The sequence below is a fragment of the Cervus canadensis genome, chromosome 20 (assembly GCF_019320065.1).
Source record: "Cervus canadensis isolate Bull #8, Minnesota chromosome 20, ASM1932006v1, whole genome shotgun sequence".
Taxonomy (NCBI): domain Eukaryota; kingdom Metazoa; phylum Chordata; class Mammalia; order Artiodactyla; family Cervidae; genus Cervus; species Cervus canadensis.
The window spans coordinates 53,707,438-53,722,424 of NC_057405.1; the positions used below are offsets into that span (position 1 = coordinate 53,707,438).

Below are 14,987 nucleotides of genomic sequence, written 5' to 3' on the forward strand. Positions count from 1 at the left end.
TGGTGGTTACCAGAGGATGGTGCGGGGGGGGGGGGGGGAAGGGGAGAGATTTTGGTCAAGGGGTACAAACTTTCAGCTATAAGATTAACAAGTTTGGCCATGTAACATACAGCATGGTGATTAAATCTACCAACATGGTATCATATACTTGAATGTTGCTAACAGAGTAGCTTTCAGATGTTCTCACCACAGAAAAGAAATGGTAACAATGTGATAGCAGAGAAGTGGCAATCATTTTGCAATTTATAAATGTATCAAATCAATATAGTGTGCACCTTAAAGGTACATCACATCCCAATAAAATGGGGAAAAAACAGAAAGAAAACTGCTACTGCAAGAGGAAAAAATAATCTGGGATTTAAGGGAGCAGGTAATGTTTTAAAACACTGACATGTCAATAATATGAGGTGGCTTTATGCTATCACCCTCATTAAGCAAATTAGATAATTGTTTATGTCCCTGACAGTGCTTTGATGCTGTAATTCCAATAATTGTATGTGCAACAAAACTAACAGAGAACAACTGACAAGCAGTCTGAGCACATGGATGACCCAGAACAATGTTGTCAGACTCTGCAGGTTAGGCTGTAATTATGGACCAGAGCAAAATTTACCATGATTGGAGGTCTAATTTTGGCTCAGTACCAGGACTCAGAAAACTAGAGAAGTATTTCCTTATAAAATACTGCCAGGTATTTTATTAGCTCAGGCTAACAGTTAGTCATACCTACATGGACTGTGGTAATAATAGGTGGTAAATATTTTCTTTTATCTTTAAAATTGCATCCTTTTTTCCCTCTTCTATACCCGCAAGGCTCAGAATCTTGTCACTAGAATAATGAGATGGCAGACCAAGTTGTAAGATGAAATAGGTATTTTAAATGGAGGAGTAATTTCCTTCTAAATGACTACTACTATCTTCCAAATACAGCTAAGTTTAAAATTCAGTTGTCAGGAAAACATTGCATAATGTGTTAACACATATATGTATAATAGAACTATGTATTTATAAATTTACACACTGATATTAGTTCACTTTTTAAACAATCTTCAAGGATAATACTATGAACCTGATAAAGGTGTCACTTCTGAGGAGAGACATTGTATCAAGAGAAGAAAAGTTAAGGCAATATGCAGAAATTTATACTCTTCATGTCTTTATATTTTTTAACTTTTTAACCAAAATCCCAAGTTGTATTAAGTATTAATCTTGCCAGTTTAAAAACAAAAATACTTCATGAATCGGTTAAACAGAATTTGACACAGACTTGATAGAATTTCCCATGTTTCTAATAGCTCTGTTTCTATGACCTAATTATAAACCTATTTATATAAACACTTAGAAATAATTTTAATATGTATCTGGTATTTTAGCATATAGATGTATAATTTTTTTCATAAGTCTCTTATTTCCAACTATCTAAAACTAAAATATTTTATGTTTTTCAAACATGAACAAAAGTAGAGGGAATATATGTAAGAAGCCCCCATGTATTGATAGCCTAGCTTCTATGATTATCAATTTATGACCAAATTTGTTTGCCTAAAATGAAAACTTTAGTTTCTCTACTAAACCTATTCTTCTACATAACCTATTCTTCTTTGTAATCATCTTTATCTAAAGGGAAAGGAAAAATTTTATAAATATCTGGATTCTTATCAACTCAGCATTCCTAGTGGTGTTCATTAGGCTTTGAAATCATCTTTCATTAATGATATAGTCAGTTATCAGAGTTTCACAACTCTCTGGGCAAACTTATTTAACATCTAGATGCTCTAAGATTTTCTCTGTCCCTGTGACAAAAATAAAAATTAAAATCCTGTGCAAAGTACCCAAATGATTATTTTGTCAGTGTACATTGACATACAGAAGCCAGGCAGGGCATAGTTAAAGTGTTGAGTGATATAGAGGGATTGGAGAAGAAAATAACTTGGAAAAAAGATCTGAAAGATCTAAGAGTTACACCCACACACAACATTTTCTTTCAAGCCATTGCCTTTGGTTTTAAACATCTTTTGATCAAACGAAAATAAACTCAGGTGGCAGATACAGGCCAAGTCCACTATTTCAGGGTCTCCACATAGCATCCTCCTAGAGGTGCTTCACAACTTAAAAACAGTGCTCACACCCAAAGCTTGGCAGAAGAGATCTCAGAGGCCAAGACCATGAACCAGCCTGGAGAGTGCGATAAACGGAGTGTAGGCAGATTGGGGAAGACGACACCACCGTGGGGTTTCAGTGCAGTGGAAATTCAGGACCATGGACAGGGACACGTGGCCCTTCACATCTCTGCTCTGGATAGTTTGCTTTTGCAGAAAAGCATGTTTCATTGCGCATCAGGCAGGAGTGGCTGGGGTGACAGCACAGACACAGTTCAGCGGACAGCTGCAGAGGCCAGCCTGGCATCCACGGAGCCCAGGCGGAGGCACGGTAACGGTCTCAACACCAGGTATCCAAAAGTCACGCGTGGGGAAAGGAAAAGCCAAATCTGAGGACACAAAAGGCTGGAGGTGCAAGCTGAGGCTGAACAAAATAGAAAAGGGAAAGCATTCAGACTTGAGAACTAGAAACAGCACTTTGAAGTGAAGAAGCCGGCAAGCAGATGCCAACAACTGGGCACAGAGAGTACGGTCCTCCTGCCCTTTGATCTGACTCAATTCAATTCACGTTGATTCAAATTCAAAAGTACTCAATGTGTGCCAATGACAGTGAGATAATCATTTTAAACAATGACCCTGTCTGGACAGGTAAGAGCTAGCATTTGCAGTGCTCACAGTCATGAGCACCATTAATTGGAGGCCACACCTGTGACCCGGGTCTCTGGAGCCCTCATGGACTTGACATTTTGGAAGCAAATAACTTAATTCACTACTGATTATTTTGCACTAACCCAGGGAACCAGAGAAGATTTAAAAAAAAAAGAAAAGAAAAGAAAGTGAGGTAACTGGGAAACGGGGAAAACTGAAGAGAACTAACATGATTATTCCCATCCTTATGTGAGGAATTTCATTTTAACTTTTTCTCTCAAGACAAAGAATGACTTTATGTGAACCTGCTTTAGGAAGAAAACCACAAGTGTGTGTGTGTGTGTGTGTGTGTACACAGGCATATAAGTTGAGAAGACCTTTTTGTCTTGATTTTATCCAAAATAGATAAACGGATGCCAAAACAATTGGGAAAAATAAGTAAGCGGAGTATATAGGGAAAAGTTCTTTTTCCATTCAAGAAGAAAATCACTGCTTACTTAAGGGTAAAAACAGAATCCTTATAATCTCTTATTACATATTTTTAAATATTGCAGCGTGCAAACTCCTAGCGGTGGCATGTTCCCCAACTGGACCAGTTCCCCAACCCAGGCCCCCTGCACTGGGAGCTTGGAGTCCCAGCCACTGGACCATCAGGGAAGTACCTTTATATAATTTAAACAAAGGGCAGTCTTACAGAAACAAACCAAGAGTATAAGAGGTAAGATGCTTATCATCAGACTCTTTCCTCAGAGATTGACAATGCTGGCCAAGTAAGTGGAAAGAAACTGGAAGGAGAAGTTCAAGAGTTTGGCAAATGAGCAAGCAAAAACAGTAGAGGACCATATACCCACTTTATTTTGCTACCTCACCTGCATAATTATCATGGATGCAACTGTAAGGTGGTACTGACATAAATTCATTGGCCTACTCAATGGATTTGGTATCATGTGACTCTGTGGATGTCTTCAAACTTGTTCAATGCTCCATATGTACTGTTGCCAAACTTGTGCTTTGTTGGTTATAGGATAACTTTCTAGATAAAAGACTCATCCTCTGGTCAGAGAAATGGAGGAAACTATACTACTGTCTAACACAGTCAGGTCTTGCCTAATAACTAGGACTATCAAGAAACAAGCCTAGTGTTGTATGAAAGGAGAGAAGGTTAGCACTCCCCTTGACAAGGATGGAAGAGGCTCTCAGGCCTGAAAACACGCCTACGGTTAAGGCATTGCCACCTACTTCGTGACATCTAACCACTGTTTTTATGACAAAAACCACTACAATATTGTAAAGTAATTAACCTCCAACTAATAAAAATAAAAGAAACAAGCCTAGACCATCATGATTTTCATTCTGCCCATTAGGGCCTTGGAGCTAACTCCTAGACTAGAGATCAACAAACTGTATCTATAAAGGGCCATAGAGTAAATATTTTTAGATCTTTGTAGGCCCTATATTCTTCTCCAGCACATATTCTCCTTCACTTAAAAAAAAAAAAATGTTTCAACAACAATTAAACAATGTTAAAATAAAATTCTTAGGTTAAATAGACAACAAGCCAGATTTGACCCTGGAAAATAGTTTATCAACTCCTGCCAGGAAAAAAGGTTAGAAGATTAGAGTTACTTGGCCTAAAGAAAAGTACTGGGATGAGGGCCTATCAATGAAAACCAGGGAAATATAAATAACTTTCTAAAGATGGGTGACTCTTTTTTTCAAAGGAATAATAAGGCCATGCTATATATGTTTTGTTTTTGACATTGTCCTTTGAAAAGAATATGATATATCCATTCCATATGAGCAGCAACATTTATAGCAGTGTTTATTGCAAAGATTGAGGAGTAAATGAATAAAACAGACTCAGGCGGAGTATCATTATCCTCCTTGATTTTCTTCCTCACAGCAGAGCTATTTAAGCAACAATTTGAGAGAAGAAACTTTCTTCTATGTTATGTGGAGAAAATCTGTTTGTGTATCATCAGTCAGCGTGATCAGCTCAGTCATATGAGACTCTTTGCAACTACATGGACTGTAGCCCACCAGGCTCCTCTGTCCATGGGATTTTCCAGGCTGGAACACTGGAGTGGGTTGCCATTTCCTTCTCCAGGGGATCTTCCTGACCCAGGGATCGAACCCGGGTCTTTCGCATTACAGGCAGACTGTTTACCATCTGAGTATAGGTGTGTGTATTTGATATAGGAAATAGATAAAATAAATGTCTATATATATATATGTATATATATATAGACACACCTATAATAATGAATGTATAAAATATGTGTATATAGAATTATATTTACATATTTTCTCTAGTTCACAGTTCCCACTTTTGCAGAACACAACTTTCATATATAATTTCAAAAGATACATAAAGGAGCTAACAGAGTATGATTGGATGAGTAGAAATGGTCATTGCACAGCCATCTAGTTCACTAGATTTTGCAATCAGTGCCTCCCACCCCATAAGGTACCGGACACACCCATTCATGTAGCGAAGAGGTCTTCCAGTGTCACACTGTAGAACAGTATTCAGATCTGGAGTGAAGAGACTTCTGCACTTGCCTGTCAACCATTGCCAAGGTACACCTTGCTTATGTGCTAAGTCTCTTCAGTCGTGACTGACTCTGTGACCCTATGGACAGCAGCCCACCAGGCTCCTCTGTCCATGGGATTCTCCAGGCAAGAATGCTGGAGTGGGCTCCCATGCCTTCCTCCAGGGGATATTCCTGATGCAGGGACTGAAGCCACATCTCTTACATCTACCTGCATTGGCAGGCGGGTTCCTTACTGCTAGCACCACCTGGGAAGCAATGTACTGCTTAACTGTTTCTAATTAATCAACCTGCTGCTCCTCTTAGGGAAAGAAATTTTTCATAAATGTTTGTATTTAAACTTATTATCAAAGACTGCCTGCTACAGTCTGTGACACGGCTTGCTACAAATGGATCCCATATGTGCTAATTACTGTACACAGAACACAGAAGCTATAGAGAGATTAGGGTAATGACTTGGATGGATGAACAAATAGGTCTGCAAGAGATGAGGGAACTGATTTGTCTAATATTAGAACCAAGTCCTACAAACCCCCTGTCTGAACTAAATCATTCAGTTGCTTCTGCAGCTTTAGAAGTTTAGAAGTATGATTTTAAACGTTCCAAGTTTTGATTTTCAAGTGATGTGTCTCTGGGGAATTACAGGAGATTTAAAAACACACTATTTAACAACAATGCATGCCTGGGGGTTTATGATTTATCGAAAGATTTTCTCACTTCAGTCGCTCAGTTGTGTCTGACTCTTTGCAACCCCATGGACTGCAGCACTCCAGGCTTCCCTGTCCATCACCAACTCCCGGAGCTTAGTCACAGTTATGTCCATCGAGTCACTGATGCCATCCTCCCATCTCATCCTCTGTTGTCCCCTTCTCCTCCCATCTTCAATCTTTCCCAGCATCAGGGTCTTTTCTAGTGAGTCAGTTCTTTGCATCAGGTGGCCAAAGTATTGGAGTTTCAGCTTCAGCATCAGTCCTTCCAGTGAATATTCAGGACTGATTTCCTGTAGGATAAACTGGTTGAATCTCCTTGCAGTCAAAGAGACTCTCAAGAGTCTTCTCCAACACCACAGTTCAAAAGCATCAATTCTTCAGCATTCAACTTTCTTTATAGTCCAACTCTCACATCCATACATGACTACCGGAAAAAACATAGCTTTGAATAGACAGACTGTTGGCAAAGTAGTGCCTCTGCTTTTTAATATGCTGTCTAGGTTGGTCATAGCTTTCCTTCCAAGGAGTAAGCATCTTTTAATTTCATGGCTGCAGGCACCATCTGCAGTGATTTTGGAGCCCCCAAAATTAAAGGCTCTCACTATTTCCATTGTTTCCCATCTATTTGCCATGAAGTGATTGGACCGGATGCCATGATCTTAGTTTTCTGAATGTTGAATTTTAAGCCAACTTTTTCACTCTCCTCTTTCACTTTCATCAAGAGGCTCCTTAGTTCTTCTTCACTTTCTACCATAATGGTGGTGTCATCTGCATATCTGAGGTTACTGAGATTTCTCCCGGCAACCTTGATTCCAGCGTGGGCTTCTTCCAGCCCAGCGTTTCTCATGGTGTACTCTGCATAGAAGTTAAATAAGCAGAGTGACAATACACAGCCTTGACATACTCCTTTCCTGAATTGGAACCAGTCTGTTGTTCCATGTCCAGTTCTAATGTTGCTTCCTGACCTGCATAAAGATTTCTCAGGAGACAGGTCAGGTGGCCTGGTATTCCCATCTCTTCAAGAATTTTCCACAATTTGTTGTGATCCACACAGTCAAAGGCTTTGATGTAGTCAATAAAGCAGAAATAGATTTTTTTTTTTCCTGGAACTCTCTCGCTTTTTCAATGATCCAACAGATGTTGGTAATGTGATCTCTGGTTTCTCTGCCTTTTCTAAATGCAGCTTGAACATCTGGAAGTTTATGGTTCATGTACTGTTGAAGCCTGGCTTGCAGAATTTTGAGCATTACTTTGCTAGTATGTGAGATGAGTACAATTGTGCGGGAGTTTGAACATTCTTTGTCATTGCCCTTTTTTGGGATTGGAATGAAAACTGACCTTTTCTAGTCCTGTGGCCACTGCTAAGTTTTCCAAATTTGCTGGCATATTGAGTGCAGCACTTTTACAGCATCATCTTTTAGGATTTGAAAGAGCTCAACTGGAATTTCATCACCTCCACTAGCTTTGCTCGTAGTGATGCTTCCTCAGGCCCACTTGATTTCGCATTCCAGGATGTCTGGCTCTAGGCAAATGATCACACCCTTGTGGTTATCTGGGTCATGAAGATCTTTTTTGTATAGTTGTTCTGTGTATTCTTGCCACCTCTTATTAATATCTTCTGCTTCTGTTATGTCCATACCATTTCTGTCCTTTATTGTGCCCATCTTTGCATGAAATGTTCCCTTGGTATCTCTAAATTTCTTGAAGAGTTCTCTAGTCTTTCCCATTCTATTGTTTGCCTCTATTTCTTTGCATTGATAGCTGAGGAAGGCTTTCTTATCTCTCCTTGCTATTCTTTGGAACTCTGCATTCAAATGGGTATATCTTTCCTTTTCTCCTTTACCTTTAGCTTCTCTTCTTTTCTCAGCTATTTATAATGCCTCCTCAGACAACCATTTTGCCTTTTTGCATTTCTTTTTCTTGGGGATGGTCTTGATCCCTGTCTCCTGTACAATGTCACAAACCTCCATTCATAGTTCTTCAGGCACTCTGTCTATCAGATCTGATCCCTTGAATCTATTTCTCACTTCCACTGTATAATCATAAGGGATTTGATTTAGGTCATACCTGGATGATCCAGTGGTTTTCCCTACTTTCTTCAATTTAAGTCTGAATTTGGCAATAAGGAGTTCATGATCTGAGCCACAGTCAGCTCCTGGTCTTGTTTTTGCTGACTGTATAGAGCTTCCCTACCTTTTGCTGCAAAGAACATAATCAGTCTGATTTCGGTGTTGACCATCTGGTGATGTTCATGTGTAGAGTCTTCTCTTGTGTTCTTGGAAGAGGGTGTTTGCTATAACCAGTGCGTTCTCTTGGCAAAACTCTGTCAGCCTTTGCCCTGCTTCGTTTTGTACTCCAAGGCCAAATTTTTCTGTTACTCCAGGTGTCTCTTGACTTCTTACTTTACCATTTTGTAAAGCTTTCATGATTTCCCCAATACCCACGATGTAAAGGCTGTACATGTGAAAATCCTCAGCAACTGCATGGGTTGCAGTCATGAACAAATATCAAAATATAACAGAAAGGTCTTCCTCCTTAACATTTATCAGCAGATTGGGCTTTAGGATTTGAGTAGATAATATAAAGTGATAAGCAAGCAGCCAACACAGAGGGTTGGCTGCTGATTTAGGAGTCAAGGCGCACAGACTTTTAGTTCATCTCTGCCTTCTAGGACTTTGTGAATTTAACACATTGAATCTCTCAGAGCCTCATTTTTCTCTTTATAAAACTGATTTCCCGTGCTAGGATCTATACCTTAGTTAATACTAACATTATCTGAAAGAAGGAAAAGGAAAAGATTCTGTATTATGCATTTCTTCCTGCCATTTGAAAGCACCCTTCTCAATTTTTCACCCACAAAAACAAAAATACCAGTTTCAGTGATAGAATGAGAAGGATCATTAGTTAAAAATACAAAACAAATGTTAAGCTACTAGGCAATATGATCTAACACTTGCATAATTTCCTAAACAACCACAGACCATCTCTGTATGTGCCACCCAGACATCTCCCCAGTATGGTAAGAATTAGTTCAAGGAGTTTAAATGAGACCAATTTTTACCACGATAGGAAAAATTAAAGGTTATTCACATGATTGGATGTAGCAGAGCCCTGTTGAGTCAAAACCAGCATTTAGACATGTCTGGACCAGACTTCTATCTTGTTTTTCTACTTTTCTTTTCTCCTCTGCCATCTCTGACACCTGCATAGTCCCCCTGCCTCCCAATCACATACCTGAAGCCAAAGATGGAAGAAACCGTAAGTTCTGTGACTTGGATTCTTGTCCCCTGACTCCACTCCCTTTGTTCTTCCTGGAGCCCTCCAGAAAGAAAAATTACCAAAAAATCCAAGGAATGTATTATATGGCACTCTAGGAGCTAGGGGAACACAGCTTGAGATAATCCAGGAAGAGGGTATCCTCCACTTGTCTTTTCACAGATCAGCGTGACTTGGCATCACCAGCAATAGAAAATATAGGGCTGCTTTGGCACCTCCAGATTTGGCAGCCCTGAGAGCAATGAAAGATGGCAGCTTCAATAGATTCTACCTTATCCTGGACATAGGCAACAGTGCCAGGCACCACTTTCAGGGGCTTCCCTTCCTGGGAAACACATTAACCAGGTAACCAGAACCCCAGAGCATTTGAGAGGACTTCCTAAGCTGATGTGAAACATGCCCTAAGAATTCAGAGGGATTCTGGAAGTCCAGTGATAGCAGTTAGGGGCAGGAATATGAAATTTGATTGATCCCTTATTTAACTCCCGGCTTCCCTGATGGCTCACATGGTAAAGAAACTGCCTGCAATTCAGGAGACCTGCATTTGATCCATGGGTTGGGAAGATCCGCTGGAGAAGGGATGGCCATCCACTCCAGTACTCTTGCCTGGAGAATTCCATGGAAAGAGGAGCCTGGAGGGTTACAGTCCATGGGGAAACAAAGATTTGGACGTGACTAAGTGATTAACATTTAACTAATTTAACTCTATTTGTTATACACACAGTCTGGTGAAGACAGAAATTTGGCATATGTGGATTTTTCTGGTAAAACCCAGATTTCAAATAAACCATGGAAATGCATAAATTTCATCTTTAAATTATATGTCCCATTTGGGAGCAGAAATATAGTTGACATATTCCTATATTATCATCAGGAAGTGTTGGGAAGAACCCTTGCTAAAAGAAAAATCATTTTCAGAGGTTGCTGAAATTCCGCTGTAAATAAGGTATCCCTTTTTGTTGAGCACTGCTGTCTGAGAGCAGATCGGTTTCTTCATCAGATGAAAGAAGGTGGCGAGGGCGCTGAGGGAGTAGCGAGGAAGTGGAAATGGGAGGAAACAACGAAGAAAACGTCGTTTGCCTCCAAGCGTTAACTCATGCTGCTCCGCAGGCTGGAAGGCAGAGGAAACGGCCCTTTCAGTCTCAGCTTCTGCCTGCCGCTCCCCTGTGTGTCTCTGAGCAGTTTCTAGTTATGCTGGTGAGATGGGTAGCATGGTTTGGTGAAAGGATCATTGGACTTAGGAACAGAATATCTGGTTTTAGACCTGTATCTCTTAACTAACTACAGCTCTTGGAATTGGGGTGGGGGTGGGGTGGACGGTGAGTGGCCGTGATTTGCAGCATTTGCCAATTTCTGTCATGTATACGTTCCCACCATGACCCATTTCAAGCTACCAGCATGGTATCAGCAAATGTGGGATTGTGCAGAGATGAAAAGTGGCACAGTATCACATGTGACCATACTGATTCAATAGATGTAAACAGTAATCCCAAGAACACAGATGACAACAGAATGTGGAAAATAATTAGGAAATGGTAAGTTCTGAATATTTCTTATCTGTGTGTGTTCAATACAGCCAAATTTTACTAAATCACCACTGTGGGTCAGACTTTTTTTTTTAACTGAGGTCTCATTGGCATAAAAAAAAAGCACACGTGTAAAGTGTACAATTTGATAATTTTTGATATATTTATGTACCCATGTAACAATCAATAGACTATCCATCACCCCCCAAACTTCCCTTGTACCCTTTTGTAATCCCTTCCTTCTGCCCCTACCATCCTTATTCTGTTCCTCAGGCAATCACTGATATCTACCGTCACTATAATTTGGATTTTCTACAACTTTGTATGTGTAGAATCATACAATGTATACCCTGTCATTATGATACTTCTCTCAGAGACTAATTATTTTGAGATTCACCCATATTGTATGTATCAATAACTTATCCTTTTCATTGTTGAGCCATATTCCATTGTATGAACATAGTATAATTTGTTTATTCATCTACCAACTGATTGGGTTTTTTCTATCTCCAAGTTCAGTGATGCTCATTTCATTTAAAAATTTTCTTTTTACTCTTTAGGTTTTATTTCTATTGCTATGTATTCAACTTCACCAACTTCCTAACGTCTGTATTTGTACTTAAACATTGAGCACATGGAATAGAGCTAAAATAAATAACAGTTTTATAGTCTTTCTGCCAATTACAACCTCTGTATGTTCTGAGTTGGTTTTAATTGATTAATTTTTCTTTCTCCAGCTCCTGTTTTCCTGCTTCTTTGCAATCCTGTAATCTGGAGTTAGACATTCTGAATTTTACTTTGTTGAGTGAAACCTATTGATGTACTCCTGTACATCTTCTTGAGCTTTTTCTGAGATGTAGTTAAGTTATTTGAAAACAGTTTGCTCCTTTCGGGCCTCAATTTTCAGGGTGTTTAAGGTGAGGCCAGAGCAGTGTTTAGTCTAGATTTGGATGTTCCCTAGTACTAAGGGAAGGCCTTTCTGAGTATTTTACCCAAATTATGAGTTTTTCCAGCCATGGGAACAGGCACTATTTCAGATCATGTGTGAGCACAGACTACTATTTCCTGTAATCCTTTCAGATAGTTGTTTTTCCAGGACCAAACTATTTTCTTACATGCATGTACTGGCTGGTACTCTGCATAATATTCCAGTGGGACCCTATCCAGAGTTCTGAGATGCTCTCTCCCTGCGGGTCTCTCCCCTGGTATTGGCCTGAGAACTGGAGCTCCCTTGCTACCCCTGGACCCTCAGGTCTGTCTCCTCAGCTCAGCGAGTCCTGGGCTCTGCTAGCAGGCTCTCTCTCTGCTCCATGGCTGGGAACCTTTCTCAGGGCAGTAAGCTGGGGCCACTTGCAGGCTTCTTTTCATTTTTTCTCATCTCTTGGGGATCACTGTCTTTTGTTACCAGATGTCCAATGTCCAGAAAACTGCTATTTCATGCATTTTGTCTAAGTTAAAAAAAATTGTTTTTCATGTGTTTGTTAAGTCACTTCAGTTGTGTCCAGCTCTTTGAGACCCCGCCAGACTCCTCTGTCCATGGGATTCTCCAGGCAAGAATACTGGAGTGGATTGCTATGCCCTCCTCCAGGGGATCTTCCTGACCCAGGGATTGAACTCATGTCTTTTATATCTCCTGCATTGGCAGGTGTGTTTTTTACCACTAGCGCCACCTGGGACAAGTCAATCCATTTCCTGTTACTTCATCTTGACTGGAAGCAGAGTAATTATCTTTATTTTCAGTATATTTCATTGTAAGTTTATACAGTTTAATTTTTAATAATATAAATCAACATTTTAATTTATAATATGTAAGTCAACTGGCTCACAAAATTCCTGATAACTTAGCAGTTGGTTCTTACCAATTCAGTATAAACTGCCTCTCATAAACCTCTGAGTTCACTTTCTACATCATCCACAGGAGACCATTTTATGCAATTAAAGATTACTTCTAGTTTATTAAGTCTAAATTCCATGGCCTGAAGAACTGCTCTAGTCAGATTTATTCAATAATTTTAAAGAACAAAGCAATAAAATAAAATTAATAAATTCTTCGAGATTTAGCCTCAGGATTTAACCTACTGTATTACTCTCTTTGTTTTATTCAATGGAGTCTCTCGCCTCAATGCAAGCCAAGGCACCAGTCTAGCTCAGGCCTTTGTCATCTTTAAGAAATTGCTACAACATATTATTTGTATTTAGTGACGGTATTTATGCTTTTAGTCATATTTGTCTTCAATTCTCTTCTCCACGACATCAGGGCAACCTGTGTTCTAAAATCAGGTTTGGGACCTCCCTAATGGTCCAGTGGCTAAGACTCTGAGCTCCCAATGCAAGAGGCCTGGGTTTGATCTCTGGTTGGGGAACTGGATCCCACATGCTGAGACGAAACATCCCAAATGCCACAACTAAAAGAGCCCAAGTGCTGCAACCAAGATTGAAGATCCTCCCTGGGGGGGTTTCCCTGGTGGTTCAGCGGTTGGGAATCTGCCTTGCAATGCAGGGGATACCAGTTCAATCCCTGGTCCAGGAAGATCCCACATGGCATAGGGCAACTAAGCCCATGGGCTACAATTACTGAGCCTGTGCTCTGGAGCCCATAAGCTACAACTACCGACCCCACGTGTAGCAACTACTGAAGCCCATGTGGCCTAGAGCCCATGCTCCAAAACAAAAGAAGCCACTGTGATGAGAAGCCCACACACTGCAACTAGAGAATGGCCCCTGCTCGCTGCAACTAGAGAAAAGCCCCGGTGCAATAGCAAAGACCAAGCACAGTCAAAAATGAAAAAAAAAAAAAAAAAAGAGCCCACATGCCCAGCACAGCCAAATAAGATAAATATCACAAATAAATAAATAAAATCACAGGTTTGATCAGGTGTTTTCCCACTACCTGAACAATGACGTTCAAACTCCTTAGGATGACACACAAGGCCTTTGCTATAAAACAAACAAACAAACAAACAAAATATATATATATAAAACAAAGTAAATCACTGCCAAACCTTATTCCCCTCCATATTATATATCCACATCCTTGTCATGTTTCCATGGAGGCATAGAGTGCTTTCCTGCCCTGACTTTTGACTTACCCATGTGATTGCTTTGACCGAAGGTATGTTAGGAATGTGGCGTGAATAGAGATTGAAAGGAGCTTGCGTGGTTGGGCTTGTGCTTCTGCCATTACTCTAAGAAGAACATACCCTGATTGCCTTTGTCCCTGCAACCTGAGCCCAGAATGAGATATGTGGGTTAAGCAGACATGCCTGAAGCAGAACTTCCTGACCAACCACAGTCTAGATCAGTTGATCACCAGTTGACCTGCAGACTCAATGAACATGAAAATAAATGCTAACTATTGTAGGCCACAAATATTTTGTGGTTATTATTCAGCAAAAGATGATAGCTATAATAATTAATATTTTAGTCCTTATTCAATGCCATGAACCTCTACAACTATAAGCTCATTTAACTTTCCCAATAACCTAATAAACAGTCTTTCTTATATCATGTGGATGGGAGAGCTGATATTTAACGAGCTTATGTTATTTGATTAAGTGTATAGCCCTACTTATTTAATTTATATGGAGAGTACATCATGAGAAACGCTGGTCTGGAGGAAGCACAAGCTGAAATCAAGATTGCCAAGAGAAATATCAATAACCTCAGATATGCAGATGACACCACCCTTATGGCAGAAAGTGAAGAAGAACTAAAGAGCCTCTTGATGAAAGTGAAAGAGGAGAGTGCAAAAGTTGGCTTAAAGCTCAACATTCAGAAAACTAAGATCGCGGCATCTGGTCCCATCACTTCATGGCAAATAGATGGGGAAACAGTGGAAACAGTGGCTGACTTTATTTTTCTGGACTCCAAAATCACTGCAGATGGTGCCTGCAGCCATGAAATTCAAAGATGCTTACTCCTTGGAAGGAAAGCTATGACCAACCTAGACAGCATATTAAAAAGCAGAGACATTAGTTTGCCAACAAAGGTCCATCTAGTCAAGGCTATGGTTTTTCCAGTGGTCATGTATGGATGTGAGAGTTGGACTATAAAGAAAGCTGAGGGCCGAAGAACTGATGCTTTTGAACTGTGGTGCTGGAGAAGACTCCTGAGAGTCCCTTGGACTGCAAGGAGATCCAACCAGTCCATCCTAGAAGAAATCAGTCCTGGGTGTTC

At 40.1% G+C, this 14,987-nt stretch overlaps 1 non-coding gene across 1 annotated transcript; it reads left to right on the forward strand.

Moving 5' to 3' along the window:
* The first annotated feature begins 3,886 nt into the window (after positions 1–3,886).
* On the forward strand, positions 3,887–4,012 carry LOC122422945. Its single transcript, XR_006264035.1, has one exon. It is a non-coding gene; the product is annotated as a U6atac minor spliceosomal RNA (small nuclear RNA).
* The last annotated feature ends 10,975 nt before the right edge of the window (positions 4,013–14,987 follow it).